The following is a 12,933-nucleotide window of genomic DNA, read 5'->3' as shown; positions in this document are numbered from 1 at the left end:
AGCTGAGCTTAAAAAGTGCAGAAGACAATTCAGATTCCTTTCATGTGTCGTTCAAAGCGCGACAAGAAAAAAAGGTGTCCCTGTTTACTTTCAAGAAATTCTTGATGACCCAGCTTTTCATGGTCTCACTCCTACCATAGTGTCTACCCAGTACTTCCTTGCCTCCACATTCCTTGACATGGATGAACTTCATCCATGTCAACCATGAACCTGACGAAAGGTTTTACTTCTAAGTAGCCTATAGTGTTGATATTACCTGCACTGCTTTGTCCTCATTTGCATTTGTTTTGACTAAGCCATATGCCAAATGCATAACCATAAAACTTGAGAAAGAGAAAAAGTCGAAGGGATTTTATTCCAACAGCATGCAGATAATTCTGAAAAACTGTGGTTCCCCATGAAAATAAAATAAAAAAAGAAATATGAATATGAAGGGGACTTTTCCTATGCAACTCAAATTACTCGGTAAATTCTCTCTCCTACATTTCCAAGAACTCTCAGAATAGATTAGTGACAATAATTAGTTTAATGATTGAAAACGCCTTTTCAGAGAATCGGCCACTTATCTTAAAACTCTCTTCTCATATTAAAGTCCTTTTATTCTTGTTTTATTTTGAGGAAATAACAGAAACACTTTTCACCTTTTATCTCTTGAAAAGTGTAAATGTGGCCCAGCTCATTGTTCGTTCTTGTGTGCCAGTTACAGAATTTCAGTTTCTCTCTTTAAGATGTCCCTTCTTGAGTAGCTTTGTCTGCTTGTTCTGATTTGAATATTAACTGTAACTAACCACTTAACTGTTACAACATTTAGCTATTTAAATATGCATGACCTGATTTAGCAATGGGTCAGGTCATAGTTACCAATCTGAGCTCTCTGATATAGAGTTCAGTTTCATTAAGGTTGGAATTTCTGATTTAAACTCATAAAAAAGAAGAAAATGCACCCAAGGAGGAAATGTATTTGAAAAAGAAGAACATGTACTCTTTTCAAAATTCTTTAGTCACTTTGTGACTCAATGAATAGTCACAAATACCAGCTCTACTGCTAACATGTCAAATGTGAAAATTCCTATTTAGAATACTAGTTTAAATGCTAAAGGAAAAAAAATAAATCTGTACTATAGGGAACAATGAATTTAGGATTAAGGCTTTGGTCAATACTGGAAGTTCGCAGAGATGTTATTAATACTGGATGTCAGTGAAATCTGCAGACGCTTATAGAATTGAGTTCAACATAAATTCAGTGCAACGGAAGGAAAACAAAGAGCCTTATCTAATTGACTCCATAAGATCAGAATATTCTATGCAATTCTAGCACAATGGCAGTGACACAACTATCCGAAGGCAGCTTGTTTAGACAAGTGTGTGCTGGTGGCGATCTGTTCAGGCTCTGGAGCACCTGAGGCCACTCCTGCCAGCAAAGCACAAAGCCAAAAAATAAAGAAGTGAAATGGATGGAAGCTGGAGAGAAATACATGCAGAAGTGGAGGATATGACAAACAAAGTTCTTATGTTTGTCATACCACAGTAGTGTTCTTGGTATGCACTGAAATGCATGGAGTAGAAATCATCCTGTAATTGACCAGAAAAGGCTCTTTAGCCTTTTCGTAACATGTTCTAGCAGTGGTGTTGTTTTTGTGCCATCCTCTTTACACAGGGTTGCACAGGGACCAGGGCCTTGGCGCAACTGATGCACTCATTCAGAGTCAAGAAGCATATAAAAAAAATAAATTAAAAACAATCCATACTCAGTAAAGCATTCATTGAAACCAGCTATTCATGTGCCCCCAAAAAGATATCTCAAAGCTCTTTCCTCATCGAATAACAGATTACTCCCCATTCATGCAGTGACAGAAAATATATTTAAGCTTCATCTTGTTAGAGTACATTGTTGTAAAGAAGAAGGGCCGTGGATGGCCATTATTTTAACTTATCTTATTGAAAACACAAATGTTTTGGGCCATGAGCAGATATTTACTTTGTCCTCAACTTCGTAACTCCAAACAAAACATTCACAAAGTAGCTTGGTGTCGTTTTCTTACCATATGAATAATTTTTCATTTATCTGCTGAAAATACAGCGATTTAAGATGAATACTAAGAAAGAGTTTTATTTATTGAAAGATGTCACAATGACGTTCTGAGGAAAAAGTGAGGACAATCTGACTTCTAATTGGTACTTCTAACCCTCCTGACTGAAATAACTTTGGTGGGATGTTTCTTGGAGTCATGAACTTTCTCTACTATCAGTCTGCTTGTTCAAAGCGACTTGCAGCTGTAATTGGTGCAAACAATAGTTCTTCAAAGTACTGAATTCAGAATTTAGGGGGGTGAGTAGTTGTGCACACTATCTGTCATTTCTTTTTGTCTGTTCTTTGTTGCACAATAAATGGAAATGGAAAAAACTACTCAAATTGGCAGCATGATCACACACTTTGGGTTTATTTGTACTTTTTTAGAAAGCAGACATATCAAATTGATACTTATGTGGGGCTTTTGATCAAATTGAATCATCTGTAAAGTTAATTACTGTGCCTTGACACCTCAACTAATCTGAAATGACAGCGTTGTCTCTCAATTTGTCACACGTCTGTGCTCATCCGCACACACCTATAAACAACCCCCGGTGAATTGTTAATGCCAAAGCTTTTTTTTTCTTTTTTCATCTGTTTGCTACGATGTGTTTAATAATTAACAAACAAGATTGTATAAACTCAAAACGTTGTTTGTTTGGTCATTTCAGATAAGGTGTGGCTTATTTAAAGCTTAAGCCTTCTTAATCTTTCCAGCCCGTCTAAATCTGCGAATTGAAGCGGATTGAGAGTTTTAAGCAGCTGCATGTGTGTGCTCAAAGTATTTCACCTTTTTCTTAGTTTTTCATGGTGCATCCAGCTAAAAAAAACATTATTGACATAAGAAGGTTTATGAAATGGATACTATATGCAAAGAAAAAAAAAAGAAAAGAAAGCAAACTGAAAGCTGATCTCAGTTTTTCTATTCACAGACAAATATTTTGTCTGTGAATAGACAAAAAAAATTGTCTATTCAAATTTTTTGAATAGACAAAAATTTGTCTGTTTTTGTCAAATAGACAAATTTGACAAATTTTGTCTATTTTGTGAATAGACAAAAAATGTGTCTATTCACAGACAAATTTACCAAAAGATATATCCTTATCTTTTGGTAAGGATATATCAAAAGACTTAAATAAATTTCTTTACAGTAACATTTTTCCATTTTATGTCTTTCTTGATAATCATTAGATAATGTATCAATAACAATCTCACGCTCATGGGATTATCATGGCATTTTGGCCACAAACATAACACTTTTGTTTATTTTGAGATGTTAATGTCACTTAAAAACAGTTTAAAGTTGACTGAAAAGAGAAGATATGTTTTTATTTCACTTTCTTTTCGGAGCTCAACCACAACAAATTTGGGAGCTTCATTAGTGTCTCTGTCACTTATTTTTGCAAGGTTCTTCTATCCCAAGTCTGGCTAATATATTCATAGTTAGGTTTTAGTACAATTTTATTTTTCTTTGGATGCCTTTGACCAATCAAAGCTTTGATATAGTAATTCCTCTTAGTTGTTGATTGGTTCTATAATTTCGTGCCTCCCTCCAACTTATACAGTGACCAAGAGTGTTTCTTAACAAATTGCATGAGTTAATCTAATTTACTGCAAGAGGCTTTAAGTAGAGGCATAGAAACAACTCAAAGTTAAATAGTAATTGCCAAGCTTAATTCCAAATGGCTTAAGACAAACAATCACAGAAGCTTCATGTTTCAGTGTTTGTTTAAATAAAGTTTTCAGTATTTTGTTACTGTGAGACGTTGCACAGGCTGATTCATGGCAGCTCAAATACACAAAGTCTGTTGAGCTGTGAAATAGATTTCAAATTGCACATAATTACTGCATGATGAGCCTGATACGTCCAACATGAGGCCCCTTCAGTTGCATTGGATTAATTAAAAATGTAATCATTAAATCACCATGGGGTATAAGAATATTAAACAGGGTTAATAACATTTATTCTTTTCCGTTTCAGAACTTATTTAGCTTTAGATATCATTTAACTCATTTTCTTGGAATTTTATATTTTGTAAAAAATATGCTTACGATTCCAATAAAATGTAAAAAAAAAAAAAAAAAAAAAGTGGGGGATGGATTACAATAATAGAGAAATACTAAGAAATAATGTTTTGATTTGAGTGTCTTTTGGCAGGAAGATCAGTCAAGACGAATAAAAAAACACTTGTGACTAGATTATACAGTGTCATAACTATTGCACAGAATTTCACAGAGAGGGTTCACATGACGCTGGGTGTTGTACAGTTTCCCAGGATATTGGTCATTTGGGGGGAAAAAAGTGTTTGGCATCGTGACACTCTTCCCAACAGTGGTAAAATAAATAAAAAAAAAATAAAAAATAAAAAGATGGCAACTAACAACTAAATATGCTATAATTCACGTAAAGCAACTACAGCCCTTCAATTTTAGTTGGGTAAAAATCATGATTAGCATTGGCACCTTCGTGTTGTTCAAGCATAAAATAATAAAACGGCAACTAAAACTTGAACATATAAAACAATATCTGTAAACATTTGCCATCTTGTGCCCAGAACATTGGTGTTTTTCTTCATATTAAGGCATTTAGACCTACAGAGTTGGCAACATTTGAATGGAGACAAAACCTTACAGAATACCACAAGTATTTTTCACTTTTTGATGTTTCATAGTTCTTTATGCTTGTTGGGAGTGACAACAGGGGCACAGTGATATAGGCTAAAGAGACATTTCAGGGCATGCTCAACTTGCATGATCCTCTGGGATAGACTCCAAGCCTGCAAAAGAGATTATTTATCTTACTTGGTTCAGAAAAACTGAAGGATTTCCCTGCCGGAGTTGGAGAAAAACAGTTTCAAAGAACAGCTTTCTTTTTACCACAACCCAGTTCTGAATTTTCGACAGAAAATGGATTGGCTAATGGATGTGAAATCGCAAGGTGCAAGCTTAAGGTCAAGGGACTGGGTGATTAGAGGAAACAAACAAGCCTGGCCATGTGTGAGCAGCAGAATGAAATCTGTAATGTTACTGGCTAAGAAAGGATCTTGGAGTCACAAGAGGGCTTGAACCTGTTTGCTGGTAATGGAAACCAGATCAACATTTGTGATGTGATGCAACACAACATGACAGTCCGGGAGTAGAGCTGTATTGAGGCTGTAACACATTATAGCAAGTCATCTGCTATAAAACCTGAGAAAACCACAGAGTTTAGTCACCTAATAGTTTAACCTGTCACTCTAGACTGACAGGTTAAACACAGGAATGTCTTTGAAACTGATACTTAACATGTGGATGATTACCAAGGGCAATTTTAATAATAATTTGATCTTGTAGTCATCATTCCTTCTGCCTTATCATTTATCTAAGGTGGCGTGTTTACCTTTGACCCATCAGGGTGACATTGGTGTTATTCACCACCACACACTGAATTTCTTAATATCAAGGCTAAAACTCCACCAGTTTAGGTTTGTTTTTGGCTCATAATAAGTGGCACCATGTCACCTGTGTCCAGATCCAAACCTTCACCTATGACAGGATCAACCACCAAACGAGCCAAAGACTACACAGTCAACTAACCCCACACCCGGAGTCTTCCTCTCCTTCATATTGAACTACAGCATGTGATGACAGTCATGAAACATCAGCCTTCAGTCAGAAGCTCCTTCCTAGTGAGACTGCTAGAGGAGATATTTCTTGCCTCATGACATGAGCACTATGTCAAAACACAGTCTAAAATCTATTTAAAAATGTCCAAAAGAGTGGGTCAAGCCGCAGTCAGTATTTTAAATTCAGTAGAAACATCCCCCTCGTCTTCCACGTATTAGTGAGCATGTCACCGAAATAATGAACATGGTTTCTTTTTTGTTGATGATGGTTGTTCTCTTGGGACACTTTAATTTTATGTACAACATGATATTTCTATAAGAAGCATACGATCTGTCATTTGTATTAAGCCATGTCAGTTTTGCATCGGCAAATGAATGAATTTCAAAGATAAATAATAATAAAAAAAAAGCTCTACAAGATGCCACTTCTGAGGCAGACCACAACGTGCATCAGTCAACGGCTGACACAGTGGTAACGTGATGGAAATGAAGTGCTTGGTTTTTACATTCTCTGATATGCTGTGTGGTCTGAAGGCACAATAAATCCCCTTTGCTTAAAATTCTATCGCAGCTTTGCAGAAGCATTAGAAAAATCAAAGACACGCTGTGATGCATTGTCTCCCTGTGTGTACTTACAAGACCCCTTGTGAACATTAAAGATGAAGTTTTAGTCTGAACATCCATAAGAAAGAGTTATGCATCCACTACAAAAAAATCAATAACTCATGCTCTGGATAAAATTGAATGTATCACTGGGAGGTGTTGTAAGTCTTTAAGGCTGTACTCTGCAGTGATTAACTGAGGCAGCTCAGCCGCTGCAGGCTGACTGCTGAGAAGTTCTCTTAACAATGCCACACATGCACGTTTTTAGTATATATGTATATGTGCGCATTAATCTGTAGGAGCAGTATTTTGCTGTAGGTAAAGTTGTTATTCCTGTTATTGAGAAACAGACAGTGAGTGTCTTGAAGGGTCATATGGGAGCTGCAGAGACTTTCCTGTTTCTTCATGTAAACCGGATAGCAGTACTTAATTGGCTGTTTTATGTCATATTCATCAACTTTTTAGTAGTTTACTGGGATTTCGTACCTTAATAAACCACCACAAACAAGAAATGTCATTTTTACAAAAAAATAAAATAAAGAAATAAAAAATAAATCAGTTATTTTGAATTAATTATTCAAAATAACTTTAATAGTTAATATTGAAGGAATGTCACCCATTAAAAACAAAAATACAATCTTTGTCAGGATTTAATTTAAACTCTGAATCAATGAAGTTGAATGTTTCACTGACCACTGTTCAATCCAGCATCTGAAAATGAAAACAGTTTGGGACAACCACACACCTGCTAGCTAAGCTGGACATGGCTGTCCACAAAAGTAACTGACCAAGCAAGATGATCAGTGTTAGGAGAAACGCCCACAAAGCCCAGCGGCAGAGGAGCTGGAGAGATCCAAAACTCGGGTGGGGAAATCTTTTGACAGGATAGCTATTGATTTTACATTCCACCAATCTGACCCTTATGGAAGAGCAAAAGGACATCAGTAATTGCTGAAAGAAAGCCCAAATAACTTTAACGTTTAACACAAATGGGAGACAGAGAGAGAGCTGAAGTGTATCTCCGGAAAGATATATGCCCTGTCCCTAACTTTCCCCTTTTACCCTTTTGATATATGAAAAAAGATATATTGGATATTTTTAATCTGGAACAAACTTCTAGAAAACCACAAAACAGCCAAAATACTGAATTTCTTTATATCAAGGCTAAAACTCCATCAGTTTAGGTTTGTCTTTGACTCATAATAACTGGCACATTGATCAATACATTTGGTTTGATTTTGATGATGGCACAAAATGTAATGTTTTTTGATTGTTTCATAATTTGTTAATGTATTATGTTTTAATGGTGTAAAGTATTTGAATTGTCTTGTTGCTGAAATGCGATATTCAGATTAACTTGACTCCTTTTCATTCAAAAGTCTAAGTGAAATTGACACTGTGAATATTATGCTAAACAGAGCATGAAGAAGTATTAGTTTTGGTGAAAAGAAGCTCGACCTTGCAAAGATATTTAACTTCCTGATTAAATTGTGCTAAATAAAGCATACGACTTATTTTACTGCTCTGTCATAAGATATATATCGCCAATTTACAAGTGTCATCTTAAGGCACTTTACAAAATAAATAAATGAAAAACAATCAAACCAAGTCATGTAAACAATGATTTCTTGTTCATTTTGCAATCGGTTCACATATGTTCCATCTGGACACCCAGCTGAGAGCAATGAGTGATCGACTTGCAGAGCTGACACCTCCTGGATGAGCATGTTTGCTTCACAAACAGCGATCGTACAACTATATCAAGAAATACCATTAGCTGACACACAAGTTACCTGAGGTCATGCATGCAAACTGCCATGTAAATAAAGAGACAAAACTAGGTACTGTTCTTGCTGAAGTTTTAAGAAGACTCATAAAAGCTGACTTTGTCACATCCCCGACAAGTATAAAAACAGCTTTGCCCTCCAGTGGGTGAAAGATATCCACTGCTTTGCCGGAAATTAGATTGCACTGCTGCCAACTGCCGACTTCTTTATTTGTGTTCAGCGTAGCCTTCAGTGCTTCAGGTTAGTGCCAGCAATAGTAAACAGAGGAGTTGTTGGGAAGTATTTCTGTTAATGATGTGGCTATTTACCTAAAAGCCTTTTTGACATCAGCAGCTCTTTGGTTATACTCGACAAAAAAAAAAGAAAAAAAAAAAGTTTATGTGTGATTGGTTAGCTCGGATTCTCACAATGAATCTGAAGCAGCGGTAAGAACAAAAACAGTTGGTTGTGTGTGTTTTGTTTTTCAGTGCACATTTTTGCACATCTATTACTGTCTGCCACATAACCCGGGGCTGAATATATATCTGTTTTTATCCAAGGACAAATTCAACATCAAGTAGTTCAGACTCAGACACAAAAACTCCCTTGCACAGTACTGTTTTGAAGTTAAAAGCCAAAGTGCCTTATTTCAAGGCAACAAATTAAGGACATATTGGTTTTTGATACAGCTACACTGAGACTGGAAAAAGTGGACCTAAACTGTTCTGATTCACAGACATGTAACACTATTTGACATCCCGTTCCTATAACAGATATCAATCAGCTCATCACTTTTTTTAATGGAAAAATTTAACTGAGAAAATTGAACTCCGGATCCCTGCAATTAATTTTCTTTAAATCACAACCTATTTTCTTGTGCAAGACCTGCAGAGCTATACGGCGTTCGATTGTTGAGCAGCAATTCATTCCTCTGAGCCACAGCCTCCCTTACGTGTCCTATTCTGCTTTTCAAGTTGCAAACTTCAAAAGTTTGCACAAATAAAGAAGTCTGCAAATAAAGAATTAGGGCCACTGGTGGGCCAGAATCCCAACAGCACCCATTTGCCAAAGGCGATGTCCAGGTGTTTTTATGGTTGCTCAGCTCCTCTGCAGCTTTACTGACATTCTTTCTATACTGCGAGTAAAAAATACTTGGCTCATCTTGGTTCATGGCTCATCTTGCAACTGGAGTCATGAATGTTAAAAACAAAATGCATCCTTGCCGGAAAATGGAAACCATGGAGAAGAACTGAACCATTCTCCTACACATAACAAGTACTGGAAAACATGTATACAGGACAAATGACTGAGTAGTAGAATATTTACTGCTTTTGCTCAATGGACCCGGCCTCATTTTCATAGACCATAAAACCACGACTGCTTGTTGTTTAGAGGTAAATGAATCCTCAGGCAGGCATAAAGATGGACAGAGCTTCATACTTCACAAATCTAAACACTTAATGCACAATGTAAAACATTGTTCATAACAACTAAGGCTTCATAAATATTGAATGATGCAGGAAGGAATGTTCAGCATATCATAAATCTGAATCTATGAGAGAAATACTTTTGATTCAAATCAAACACAGACTTTGTAATGTGAATGTTCTTCTGCTCGGCTCTGCTTTGAAGTTTGAACGGATAAGAAGATGTACATATTTTATGTTTGTTTCTTAAAAATTCATCCTATCTGCTCTGAACTCAGTCGAGCATAATCCAACAGAATTTACATGACTGGAGAAGATTACCTCCTCAACTTTGCTCCTTTAATGGTCAAAGATCCCAGGCTCATTTAATACTCTGTGGAATAAAGCAGCAAACATCAGCAGGATGCCATCTAAGCTTTTGTTAATAACGATGCACTCTGCAATGTCAAGATGGAGCACTCTGCAGGAGGCAGGATGGCTCAGTGGTTACCTCACAGCAAGATGCTCTTATGCCTCAACCCAATGATGATTTGAAATTTGCATGTTCCTCTTCTCTTTGTGACATTTTGCCACCAAAGATTATCCAAGGCTGGATGCTGGGAAAATATTTGTAGGAACTTTATGCGTACGTGCTAATAAGAGTGTTTTTTTTTCTTTCTTTCTTTCTTTGTATTAATATTAACTATTTATAGAGAGCACGACATATTTATGCCACTCTTTTAGAGTATTTAGCTTGGCAATCCTCAGGACAATAGGATTGCAAAAACATTTATACTTTTAATAAAAGAATGTGCTTCCCAGTGATGTTTTGAAAATAACAACCTTTAAGAAGATAGTGAACATACTATAGTGCACCCCCAGTATTTCCAGGGATTCAGGACCACAGATGGAAATCCACAAATACCCGAGACTCCTTAAAATACTTAGAACTGCCTATTTCTGTGGTTCAGGCACCAAATATATCCACAGTGACAACCATCTAAATATTACCTCCGTTTTAAAAAAAATATATATATTTTAGATATGTTCCATGAAAAATCTGAAAATGGCATTTGCAGATTTTGATTTGCATATATAAGCATTCATTTAAAATAAAACAAAGCATGTATGGGGAGCACAGTTAATTTATTTCAATTTGGTTCGTTTTTAACTTTTTAATTGGTTAAAAAAAAGTTTTCACCAGAATGGGTTCATCAACTGGGGGGTAATTAAGAGTATAAATAGGAATATAATAAGAAATAGAAATATCCAAAGAGCAATAAAGAGCTCTACTTAACAAAAAGACAAACAGAGAAGAAATAAATAAAGCTTACCACTGAGCGTCTATGTGACAGTGATTGTGAGCCAGTGGGACATCTGATGTGTTGTGACATACGCCTATCATGTCAGCAGTGACGTGACTGCTGTGAATGAACACTGTGATGCCAATCATTCTGAAACGATGTCTGACAGCATAACAATCCAAAGACTATTTCTGACTGAAAAAAGGTCAGGAAAAAGCCAGTGGAATGAACAAATCTTTAACCCTAAAAAAAAAAAAAAGCACAAAGCATTTTCACCTGCAAAAAGCCGCAAATGCATTTCTAACACAAGCTTCAGCTGAACTGTGGGTTTTATGCTTGCATCAGAGGTAACTGAGAAAAGAAAATGAGAAATTTTCTTTTCTCATTTGAGAAAAGAAAATTAGTTCTTTTCTCAAATGACAAAACCAGAGGGAAGCTGAAGAAAAGCACAATCTGCTGTATGGATGGAAATAAATACTCATTACGGGGAACATTTCCATGTGGAAAATTACTTTTCTGTGGGTCTGTCTATTCCCGGAAAAATAGGGAATTGAAAACAGACACAGAAACCTGCATTTCTGATAAGATCTCACCATTACTAATGAAGAAGGGATTAAACTGTGCACTTCTTCAAAGGTTTATTGTGTTCATGCAAATATGACTATTTCAATTGTAAAATACTTTTCTTACACACAAAACAAAATTTAAAAAGCAAAAATTATAAAAAATAAAAAACAACAAAAAACAATCCTATTTGGCGTTGCCAATGCTTTTAAAACACTTATCCAACACAAAAAGAGCATTTGGAGTCATTTTTCTCCAAAAACATACCTATAAGATGAAGTGTCTTCTGAAACTGAGGAAAACAAAGAAACGATAAAAAAAAAAAAAAAAAAAAAAGCTTTGAAATGGGAAAATGTTGAGTGGATGTGTGACCACCACTGTAGGACAACAGGGAAATGAAACGGTCAAAATGAGAATTTGCTTTCTCGAAAGACTCTGCTATATAGGAACAAAAGAATGAGTTTCAAGAAATAATTATGTAAATTTATATTTACCCAGATTTTTATGCAATTTGTTTGTTTTCTCTTTGTATGCACAGACTCTCTCTGGGTGCACCGATGTCCTCCAAGTATTAATTGGTGAATTGCTCTTAGCTCTGAGTATTTGTGTGCATTCTTTATTGCTATTTGCCTCCATACGGCTGTGTAATTGGGCTGACAGTATATCCAGCTTGTATTCCACCTCTTGCTCAATATCAGACCCCTACAACCTTGCACAAATTAGGGAGCTACAGATGATGGATGTCGACGCTGTTGACAATCACAGGTAAAGTGAACTTGCCGCAGCCCATCATGTCCCTCAGACAACATTTCTTTCAGCTCACTTGTCTCACATTTCAGCTGGAAATTTGACTGCTTTTTTCTTCGCTGTTCTGTTGTACATTGATGCTCAGGTTTGATGTTTCCAATCGAATGCCTGTGAGCTGTGCTTAGCTAGGAACACATTTTCTGTCACACATTTTTCAATTGTAGACGTGGAAATAAATACAACTATAATACACTTAAAGCTTGAAAACAACTGGAAATATATAAAAATGACGAAAAATGCCCTTTAAAGTGCAACTTTAGCATGGCTAAAAATACATTTAGGTGATGAATGACCTTATGAACAAGTTAAGCAGAGCATGGTGATTAATAATTTTTATCCACTTTGACCTTTCCATTTCGCTTTGTATTACATTAGATGACCCTCCTGCTGTGGCAGGGAGTATCGTCTCGCTATAGCCTTGACAAATATACAACGTGATTTTATATCAATTAAAGCCACTCTTATCAAAAATTATTTTAGTGCAAGGCCGTGCATTATTGACATCATCTGATTGGCTGATTCACAGGCTCTACTTCCACCTGACTGAGTTTCTTATAACTGCACATCCTCGGATCACATTTCAAATTCTCTTTATTTTCATCTCGAATCAGGTTTACCAGGACAACTCCCTTCTGGATCACGGCATTTAATTACACTCAATTACTGAGCTCTGGGGCATGAAATATGTTTTTGCCGCACTACTATAAACTCTTGACTTTTGACTGGCCCTTCAGCATCTGTTACATCCTTAACTCAGCTTATACATTTACAGATTCTGCCATTGTAACTGTACTTGAAATCAATTGT

This window comes from Poecilia formosa, unplaced genomic scaffold, assembly GCF_000485575.1.
Source record: "Poecilia formosa unplaced genomic scaffold, Poecilia_formosa-5.1.2 Scaffold6, whole genome shotgun sequence".
NCBI classification, from domain to species: domain Eukaryota; kingdom Metazoa; phylum Chordata; class Actinopteri; order Cyprinodontiformes; family Poeciliidae; genus Poecilia; species Poecilia formosa.
The sequence above is the reverse complement of the archived record's forward strand: the minus strand, read 5'-3'. Positions refer to the sequence as shown.